This window comes from Hylobates moloch, unplaced genomic scaffold, assembly GCF_009828535.3.
Source record: "Hylobates moloch isolate HMO894 unplaced genomic scaffold, HMol_V3 SCAFFOLD_16, whole genome shotgun sequence".
Taxonomy (NCBI): Eukaryota; Metazoa; Chordata; class Mammalia; order Primates; family Hylobatidae; genus Hylobates; species Hylobates moloch.
Genome location: NW_026652291.1, coordinates 72,890,039 through 72,900,881, shown reverse-complemented (window position 1 = coordinate 72,900,881; position 10,843 = coordinate 72,890,039).

Here is a 10,843-nt window from a genome sequence, read left to right as displayed (position 1 = left end):
GTTTCACCATGTTGGTCAGGCTGGTCTTGAACTTCTGACCTCAAGTGATCCACCCGCCTCAGCCTCCCAAAGTGCTGGGATTACAGGTGTGAGCCACTGAGGTGGCCTAATTTTTTTTTTTTTATTAAAAATAGAGACAGGGTCTCACTGTGTTGCCCAGGCTAGTTTCTTAACTCCTGGGCTCAAGTAATCCTTCTGCCTCAGCCCCCTAAAGTGCTGGGATTACAGGCATGAGCCACCACACCCAGCCTGTTGCACTAAAATTCCTTTTAAAGACCAATTTTTAGAACGTTTCCATTGCTGACCAGGCACAGTGGCTCACATCTGTAAATCTCAGCACTTGGGAGGCTGAGGCGGGCAGATCGCTTGAGCCCAGGAGTTTGAGACCAGCTTGGGCAACATGGTGAAACCCTGTCTCTACAAAAAATACAAAAAATCAGCCAGGCATGGTGGCACGCACCTGTACTCCCAGCTACTCGAGAGGCTAAAGTGGGAGAATTGCTTGAGCCAAAGAAGTCAAGGCTGCAGTGAGCCGAGATGGTGCCACTGCACTCCAGCCTGGGTAACAGAGTGAGACCCCACTTCAACAAAAAAAAAAAAAAGAAAAGAAAAGAAAAGAAAAAGAAAGAAAGAAAAGTCTCCTTTGTTTATGTGAAAATTATACATACTTCATCATATACAGACATCACATGATTAAATGAAACTATAAAAGGGGGCCTTAATTTTCACAGTTTTAAATGTGTAGTTTACCTGGTTTTTTTTTTTTTTGTCTCTGCACATGACATCAGTAAATGTCCAATGATGGTAGTAATCATGATGATAACAGTAATAGAAATAAATAATATAAAGAATGGCATAGCACTAAAAGCTCCAAGTTGCCCTCAAAAGGCTTGGAACATGTTTCATATGAGGCTCGTTTTCATAGCTGGATGACATCGTGAAAGAAAACCAATTCTGAAAGATGTTGTTGACATTTGTGACCCCATGGAAATTATTTCAATCTGTGGGCAATTTGTTTTCGGTCTTTGTGTACAGCACAGAAAATTCAGTCAGCTCTCTATCACGCAACACCTATCTCTGCATTCACTCTCTTTTCTTGGTTCATCAGGATGCAAAATAACCTAAACGAAATTACTACGCTGACGTTTTCTTCAAATACCATAACAATTGTTAAATTGTACTGACCAGAGACAAAAGGAAATTTTATTTTCTGTTGATCACACACATCTTTTTATACATGAAAAACCACAACACTATCATTCTCTATGAGGCTGCTTCTGCCAACAACTATGACTGATTGGGATTCACAGAAAGCCCTCGGCCTCATGAACAGGACAAGAGTCAAATTAGGTGGGCTGGGAGCAAAACAAAGAGCTGCAGAAAAGGAACCATCTCAAACTCAGCATTTTGACAGAACCTTCTTCGTGCCAGCACGCATGCTGCCTCATTAAATGATGTAGAAAGGTCAGAGGTTAATCAGCTTCAATTTGGCATGCATGTTGAGTAGTTTTTAGTCATCATTTTATATTTCCAAATGAGAACCAAGAAACACTTCAAGTCAGTGGAGCATTTTCTAATGACAACTTTTAACTCTTCAGAGACAGAATTTCTCACTAAGTTGCCCCTTTCTTGACAGTTTTATTGAGGTATAATTGTCATTTAATAAACCATACATATTGAAAGTATACAATTTGGTAAGTTTTAACATGTGTACATAGGTGAAAAAATTGCCCAAATCAAGATAATGAACATAATCTTCGCTTCCAAAAGATTCTTCCTGCGCCGCTGTAATCCTGCCTTCTTACTCCTGCCTCACCCATACCCAGACAACCACTGATCTGCTGTCACTGTAGTTTACATTTTCTAGAACTTTACATGAATAAAATCATATAGTATGTACTCTTTTTAGTGTGGCTTCTTTCACTCAGATTATTTTCATATTTATCCATGTTGCTCAGCCGGGCATGGTGGCCAACACCTGTAATCCCAGCACTTTGGGAGGCCAAGGCAGGACAATCTCTTGAGATCAGGAATTCGAGACCAACCTGGGCAACACTGGGCAACACAGTGAAACTCTGTCTCTACCAAAAAACACAGAAAAAAAAAATTAGGTGGGCATTGTGGCACGCACCTGTAATCCCAGCAACTTGGGAGACTGAGGCAGAAGAATCACTTGAACCTGGGAGGTGGAGGGTACAGTAAGCTGAGATTGCACCACTATACTACAGCCTGGGTGACAGAATGAGACTCTGTCTCAAAAAAAAAAAAAAGGATTTATTCATATTGTTCATATAAGTGAGTAGTTCCATTGTTTGAATCTATGAAAATTATTAACCTGTTGAAGGTGAATTTGGGTTATTTGCAGATGCTTTTGGTTATTAACTGCTATTAACATTTGTGTACAAGTCTTTGTATGGACACATGCTTTCATTTTTTTCTTGAGTAAATACCTACAAGTAGAATGACTGCATCATAGAGGAGGTATATGCTTAACTGTTTTTCAAAGTGTTTGTGTCATTTTACATTTCCACCAGCAATGTAACAGAGTCTCAGTTGTTCCATATCCTCACCAACACTTGGTATGGTTGATCCTTTTAATGTTAGACACTCTAATATGTATGTAATATAATAGTATCAATTGTGGTTTTCATTCCCATTTCCCTAACAACTAATGATGTTGGGCATTTTTTATGTACTTATTTATCATTACATATCTTCTTTGATGACATATCTGTTCAAATATTTTTAAAACAACTTTTAAAAAACAATTCTTTGTTTTTGTTTTTTGATGGATGTTCAAAAAGGCTATTTTTCAACTCATTCCTTTGATTTTTTAATTGTTGTCTTTTAAGAAATTTTTGTATATTCTAAATACAAGTCCTTTATCAGGTATGTGGATTGCAAATATTTTCTCCCAGTCTGTGGCTTATATTTTCATTCTCTTCACAGTGTTTTTTGAAGAGCAAACGTTCTTAATTTTAACAAAGACCAACTTACTGATTTTTATTTTTGGTGTTACACCTAAGAAATCTTTGCCTAATCCAAGGTCACAAAGGCTTTTGCCTACGTTTTTGTCTATATATTTTACAGCTTTAGGTTTTATATTTAGGTCTATGATCCATTTTGAGTTCGTATTTGTATATGGTACAAGTTATGAATTGCTATGTGGTCAGTTTTGGGTTTTGTTAATTATTTATTTATTATTTATTTTGCATACAAGTATCTAATTGTTCCAGTACCATTCGTTGAAAAGAATATTCTTTCTCCACTGAATTACCTTTGCACTTTTGTAAAAAAATCAAGTGATCATATATGTGATCACTTGTTGCCTTTTAATTCCCACTCTGTTCTGCATGGGCTACTAAAACAAAGCACCTAACGGTGTCTTTCACTAGAAACATCATAGCAAACCTCTGACCCTGCAGGAAGTTTGATTAGTTGTTATAGTCAGAACTCTCAAAGATCGTGCAAAGTCAAAGAAGAAAATACAGTTGTAATATAAATCCAGAAAGAGAAAGACAGCACTGCCAGTTAACCATGGAGGATAGAATACAATGTTTTATCTCTGCTTCATTCCTAACACTGTTAAACAAATTAAGAGAAATAAAAAAACATGATGCCTCAAGGATAAAGAGTGCAGGAGAATAGACAACAGCGAATGAAAGATAAAGACAAACAAAAATCTTGGAATCTGGAAAAAAGAAGGATGAATGGTCAGTAACCTAGCAGACCAGAGAAAGTTAAAAACTAAACGCCTGCACTAAGGAAAGCCAACAAGATGTACATCAATTCTACAGAAATGCCCAGGAATTTGGAAGGCAGGATACAGAGTGAAGCTGAAATGGTAAAACTAATTCCTCTCCATATGGGTCTCATCTCTCTCTGTCTGGTCTTTCTGCATGGGCTAATTTGGATTCCTCACAGTAGAATTGTTAGATTCCAAGAGCAAGTGTCCCAAAAGAGAACGCCAAATGGAAGCTGCTTTTTTATTTTTTTTTAATGATCTAGCCTCAGAAGTAACATAGCATCACTTCTGCTGTAATAGTAGTAGTTACAAGTTCCTGCCCAGATTAAGAGGAGACAACACAGACTCCCACCTCTTAGTGAGGAGAGTGCCAGTCACACTGTAAGAAGAAAATGTGAGATGGGATATATTCGTTAGTATGCCATCTTTGGAAAATAAAATCTACCTACTTTCATAAGGAAACAGTCAGTAGCAGAGTAAGACTAGAAACTAGAAATCTGAACTATCTGAACTCCTATTCCATGTTCCTTCCACTAACTCAACTTGACTCTTCATTTTATGAAATCCACACTGGTGAGACTACAGAGTTAATGGATAGAGAGAATTTAGTATAGGAAAATTCTGACCTGAACCCTAGGTAAGATTTTCATGATTCAGTGAGTTCAGGCCATAAAGAAACTATTATTCACCAGTAGAGCTATGAAAGTTAGGAAATCCTAGAAAGGAATTTTTAATAATTTCCAGACCAAAAAAAAAGCTAATGACATCAATGGAGGAAAGGTTTATAAGTCAGGCTTCCTCATTGCTGAGTTTTATGGCTTTATAAAAATCTATGAATATGTTTTCTACAGACAGCTTCATTCTTTTTTTTAGAGACAGTAATACAAATAATTCTAATGTGATTTAACTATCTAACAACAGGAATCAGGTATGGTTTTCTGAGCAAGTTAAATTCCAACAGTGTTACTCATTTTGATATGTTTTACTCTGCTAATTTATATATTTAAAGTAATGGTTTAATTAGGCCAGGCGCAGTGGTTCATGCCTGTAATCTCAGCACTTTGAAAGGCAGAGGCAGGTGGATTACTTGAGGTCAGGAGACCAGCCTGGCCAACATGGCGAAACCCCATCTCTACTAAAAATACAAAAATTGGCCAGGTGTGGTGGTACACACCTGTGGTCCCAGCTACTGGGGAGGCTGAGGCAGAAGAATTGCTTGAACCCAGGAGGCAGAGGTTGCAGTGAGCCAAGATCACGCCACTGCACTCCACAGTGAGACTCCACCCCGCCCCCCAAAAAAAAAAAAAGGCAGTAATGGCACAAAAAGGAATGAGATTAAACAGAAATAAAAAAACTGCAAAGTCTTACTATATAATTTATAGTAGATCTAATTAGCCAAGGAGACATGTAATCTCAAGATAAAAGAATAGCACAAGGGCAAAACTAATGAGCTAATAGAGGGAGTAAATAAAATCATTAAAATGTTTAATTCAGGCTGGGTGCGGTGGCTCGCACCTGTAATCCCAGCACTTTGTGAGGCCAAGGTAAGCGGATTACTTGAGGTCAGGAGTTTGAGACCAGCCTGGACAACATGGTGAAACCCCATCTCTACTAAAAATACAAAAATTAGCTGGGCATGGTGGTGTGCACCTGCAGTACCAGCTACTCAGGGGGCTGAGGCAGGAGAATCACTTGAATCCGGGAAGTGGAGCTTTCAGTGAGCTACGATCACACCATTACCTTCTAGCCTGGACATCGGAGCGAGACTCTGTCTCAAAAAAAAAAAAAAAAAAAAAGTTTAATTCACTGAAAAGACAAAAATAAGGAGGAAAAAAGGGAACAGAGAACATGGGACAAATGTAAAGGATAAGACAGCATATATATCCCAAATATATTAGTAATTACAATAAATATGTGAATACACAATAATGCATCCATCCACTCCATCTCTCAAGGAAGTTTCAGGTGTTACGAGTTTTGCTATTACAAAAATACACTAACAAAATGAAAGTGGAATCACTAAAGACTGTACATCTTCCACTTTATCAGGTCTTGCCAAATTGCTTTCCCTCATCATAAAACATCTCCTCCTTCACCACATTCCTGCCAATGCTTGGTATCACCAGACTCAAAAAATTTGCCAATCTCATGGGCATGAAGTAATGCCTTATAGCGTTAATTTGCATTTACCTTACCAAAGGTGAAGTTGAATATCTTTTATATATTAACCAGGAGGATTTCTTCTTCTATGATTTGACTTTTTATATCATTTGCCCTTTTATTGTTGTGTTTTTTGATTTGCCTCTTAATTTATTTCATATGTTAGTCACTGGCTTGGATTACTGAGTAGATAATAGTATTCTTCATACAGAGAGAAAATAAAGATATATGTTGGAGCTGCAGAAGTAAAAAAGAAAGAAAAGAGAGAGAAAGAAAGAAAGGGGGGGAGGAGGAGGAAGGGGGAAGGAAGGAAGGAAGGAAGGAAGGAAGGAAGGAAGGAAGGAAGGAAGGAAGGAAGGAAGGAGGGAGGGAAAAAAGAAAAGAGAAAAGAAAGAGAAAGAAATTCAGGCACATTTTTTAGTAACAGTTCATGAATTCAATTTCAGATAATATATTGCAAATATCTTCTCAAAATGGCTAATTTTAACTTTATGGTGCCTTTTGCATGCAAATTTTAATATGGTTAACATATTTATTTTCCCTATCTGACTTGTGCTTTTCATGTAAAAAATTCCTTCCCAACCTGGAGATTAAAGATGCCCTCAAGTTTTTGAAGTTTTAGTTTTCTCTTCTAGGTCTTTAATATTTCTAGAATTTAATTTTGTTTGTGGTATGAAACTAACACCCAGTTCTTTTCCATATAGATAGCCAATTGTCCTAGTATCATTTATTAAATGGTCTGTAATTTTCTTATTGATTTATACTGGCACCTCTGTTACATTCTAACATCTCACATCTATCTATAGTCTAATTGCCTATGTTTGTGCCAATATCACACTATTTTAATTGCTATCACTTCCTTTTTTTTTTTTGAGACAGAGTCTTGCTCTGTCGCCCAGGCTGGAGTGCAGTGGTGCGATCTCGGCTCACTGCAAGCTCCGCCTTCCAGGTTCACGCCATTCTCCTGCCTCAGCCTCTCGAGTAGCTGGGACTACAGGTGCCTGTCACCACGTCCGGCTAACTTTTTGTATTTTTTAGTAGAGACAGGGTTTCACCGTGTTAGCCAGGATGGTCTCCAACTCCTGACCTCGTGATCTGCCCACCTCGGCCTCCCAAAGTGGTGGGGTTACAGGCGTGAGCCACCGCGCCCGGCCAATTGCTCTCACTTCTTATTAAATCTTGTTATACAATAAGATATCCCTCCCCTCACTTATTTTTTTAATTGTTTTGGCTCTTAGCATTTTATTATTCCATGTGAATTTTAGTTTCAACTTGTCAAATTTCAAGAAAAAAAGACTGGAACTCCTAATAGAATAATCAACTTTATGGGTTACTTTGGAAAAAAATTACATCAATATTGAGTCTTCTCACTGTAAACTTACTACCTATCTCCATTTACTTAGTTCTATTTTATATTCTTTAGTAAAGTTTTACAATTAACTCCTTTAAAGTGCTGCATATCTTTTGGTAAATATATTCTCAGTACCTTACATTTTTTGTTGCTATTGCACGTCATTGTTTTAATATTTTCTACTTTTTTGTATATTGAACTTTTTCCAGTAATATTGCTGAAATTTCTCATAAGGCCTAATAATTTATCTGTAAATCCTCTTTTTTCTTTCTTTTTTCTTTTTCTTTTTTGATTCGGAGTCTCACTCTGTCACCCAGACTGGAGTGCAGTGGCACAATCTCGGCTCAATGCAACCTCTGCCTTCCAGGTTCAAGCGATTCTCATGCCTCAGCCTCCCAAGTAGCTGGGACTACAGGCACACGCAACCATGCATGGCTAATTTTTGTATTTTTAGTAGAAACGAGGTTTCACCATGTTAGCCAAGCTGGTCTCAAACTCCTGACCTCAAGTGATCTGCCCGCTTCAGCCTCCCAAAGTGCTGAGATTACAGGTGTGAGCCGTAGCGCCTAGCCAATAAACCCTCTTTTAAGAGAGTACTTCATAAAGGGCAAAGGAACTTCCAAATCAAGTACCTGAGTCCATTACTTTCTGAGCCAGGAAACAAAATATGAAGTTTTAAAACAGAGAGGAAAGGAAATATTATTTCTTTTCATATCCTTATACAGACTATCTAGTGATTTAACCCTACTGTGAGGCCTGGCATAGATAATGAGAGTCATGTTCAGCAATGGCTTTGGAGGAAGTTTCACTCTTTAATCACTTTTTATGCTACTATAGTTAAAAAAAAAAAAATGAGACTAAAGACAGAGCCAGGTCATGACTGACTTGTGTGCCAGGCTATGAAGTCTGTATTTTATCCTGAAAGTAATACACTTAGCTCAGATTTGCATTTTGGAGTTTTATTTTAGAAAGAGCTCAAGCAGTACTAAGAGGGATAGACTGAGCATGTGTTTTTGAGGCAGGGAGCCCCGTTGAGATGCATTGCAGTAACCCTCTAGACTACAAGCTTCATGAAGACAGGGTCAGTTGGTTTTGCTCACCACTGAATCCTCAGAGCCTAGCACAGTGCTTGACACACAACAGATGCTCAGTAAATACTTGTTGAATTAATTGATTTACCAATTATTTAGGAAAAATAATGAGGTGGAACCAAAAATAGATAGTTGAGATGGAAAGGAGAAGACAAAAATCTATAAATATTTTAAGCAAAGAGGCAATTATATATTGAGAGTGAGGGGAAAGGAGAAATTTAGACTGGTTCCCAGATTCCTGACTAGGGTGACTGCATAGATAGAGATATCCTACAACCAGAGAGGGAACAAAAAATATAGACATGTTTACAGGAATATTTAATAAGTTCAGCTTCAGAATGTTGACTTTGAAGTACTTCCAACAGATTTGTCTGAAGAGCAGTTGTATCTGTGGATCTGTAGATGCATTGGGAGGTTGCTGTGGTTATAGGTATCAGGGAGTCACGCTGAAGGAGGGCAGAGTTCAAGTCTCTTTTCTCTATGATGTGCTGTATCCATCTTAAGCTACCCTGTGGTCTCAGGGAAATATTTACAAGGACTTGAGCAGATCTGAAGTTGCCTCTTGAAGAAAAATGTGACCTCACCATAAAGACCTGAGTGACTCACCTCCATTTGCAAGTGACGTGACCCTTCATTCAGGTAAGAGCAGAACCAAATATGTCACCCCTGCCATCTGCTCATCTTTAATCCAAATCATATCACTGTACCTTCAATAGTATATGCACACTTACTTCTCACCAGAAAAGTTCACCTGGGATTGACTGCTCTCCAGTTCTGGTGGAAGGCCATTGAGTTGAAAGGTTGATAGCCTGAGATTTATTCTCTGTCCACTTCTCTAAATATTCTACCATGTAGTCTAGTATAAGATACCACATTAACTTGGTTCCTTCACTGAGTACCTCTTCAGTGTTATTCTCAGATTTTAACAAAGCCCAATATGAGAAAGAGACATGAATAAAACCCTGGAGCATTGGCTTTAAAGTCTGTTCTGAGGTACTGACCTCTATATTGTTCAATGTCCCTTGCACAGATTTTCTCACAATAAATTCCTTGTTATTTCTACTGGCATTTTTATTATAAAAGTAATTTATGCATGTTGTTACAAAAAATGTTTTTAAGCAATAGAAAAGCTCCCACATCTATCTTCTTTCCTACCCACACAATTCTAACCCCTAGAAGCCATCAAGTAGTCAAGATTCTTTCCATTGCAAATGCAAGACCTGTAGCTTGAAGTGGAATACAAGAGAGGAATGGGAAGGTCAGTCCCAAGGGCCACAGGGAATGGAACATGGGGTGTAAACTTCTTATCTCTGCTTCTATGAGCTGTTAGTCATTCTCTCACTTTTCTCCGGTGGAGGACAACAGGACTTCCAGTGATGAGGGACCACAGTCTTCCATCACCATCATCCAACAGGAAAAGAGATTTTTTTCCCCTTACAAAAATTCCAGGGGCATGCTCTAATTGGCTTGGCTTAGGTCAATGAAGTATTGTGGTTGGCAGTGCTCAGAAACTCATGACTGAATAGAAGAAAAGCAGTTCCCTTAAGGAAGGTGGACACTGTCATCAAAAGAAGCAGGAAGTTGTGCTAAACAGCAAAAGTGACTAAAGACATTATATTATCATCAGTAGTTTTTTTTTTTTTAAGTTTTTTTTATATTTTTATTATACTTTAAGTTCTAGGGTACATGTGCACAATGTGCAGGTTTGTTACATATGTATACGTGTGCCATGTTGGTGTGCTGCACCCATTAACTCGTCATTTAACATTAGGTATATCTCCTAATGCTATCCCTCCCCCCTCCCCCCACCCCACAACAGGCCCTGGTGTGTGATGTTCACCTTCCTGTGTCCACGTGTTCTCATTGTTCAATTCCCACCTGTGAATGAGAACATGCAGTGTCTGGTTTTTTGTCCTTGTGACAGTTTGCTGAGAATGATGGTTTCCAGCTTCATCCATGTCCCTACGAAGGACATGAAGTCATCCTTTTTAATGGCTGCATAGTATTCCATGGTGTATATGTGCCACATTTTCTTAATCCAGTCTATCATTGTTGGACATTTGGGTTGGTTCCAAGTCTTTGCTATTGTGAATAGTGCCGCAATAAACATACTAGGTTCCAGACATTTTCTCTGAATTTACAAGCATGTAAATATATCCTTTTTATGTTTTACACAAATAAGAACATACTATGGCAAATTCCTTTTAAGAGTTTATCAAGGAAAAAGTGTTCTTCTACAAAATACTATATACTTTCTTTTGATTGGTTAGTGAGAATTCTCTAATCCAGTATCTATTTTTCTTGACTGTCAGGAAGCTCAGTGCTAACTACAACATTTGGTTACTACAATGTTCAGTTACCATTATTAAATCTCATTGAAGTACTTACTTTCCTCCTCTTTTCATAATTTTAGATTTCTAATTTCTAGCTTGTCTAGCTTTATAGTACCTCAAATGTCTTTTATTGTAAACCACCTCAAATTCTTTTTGAAAGAAG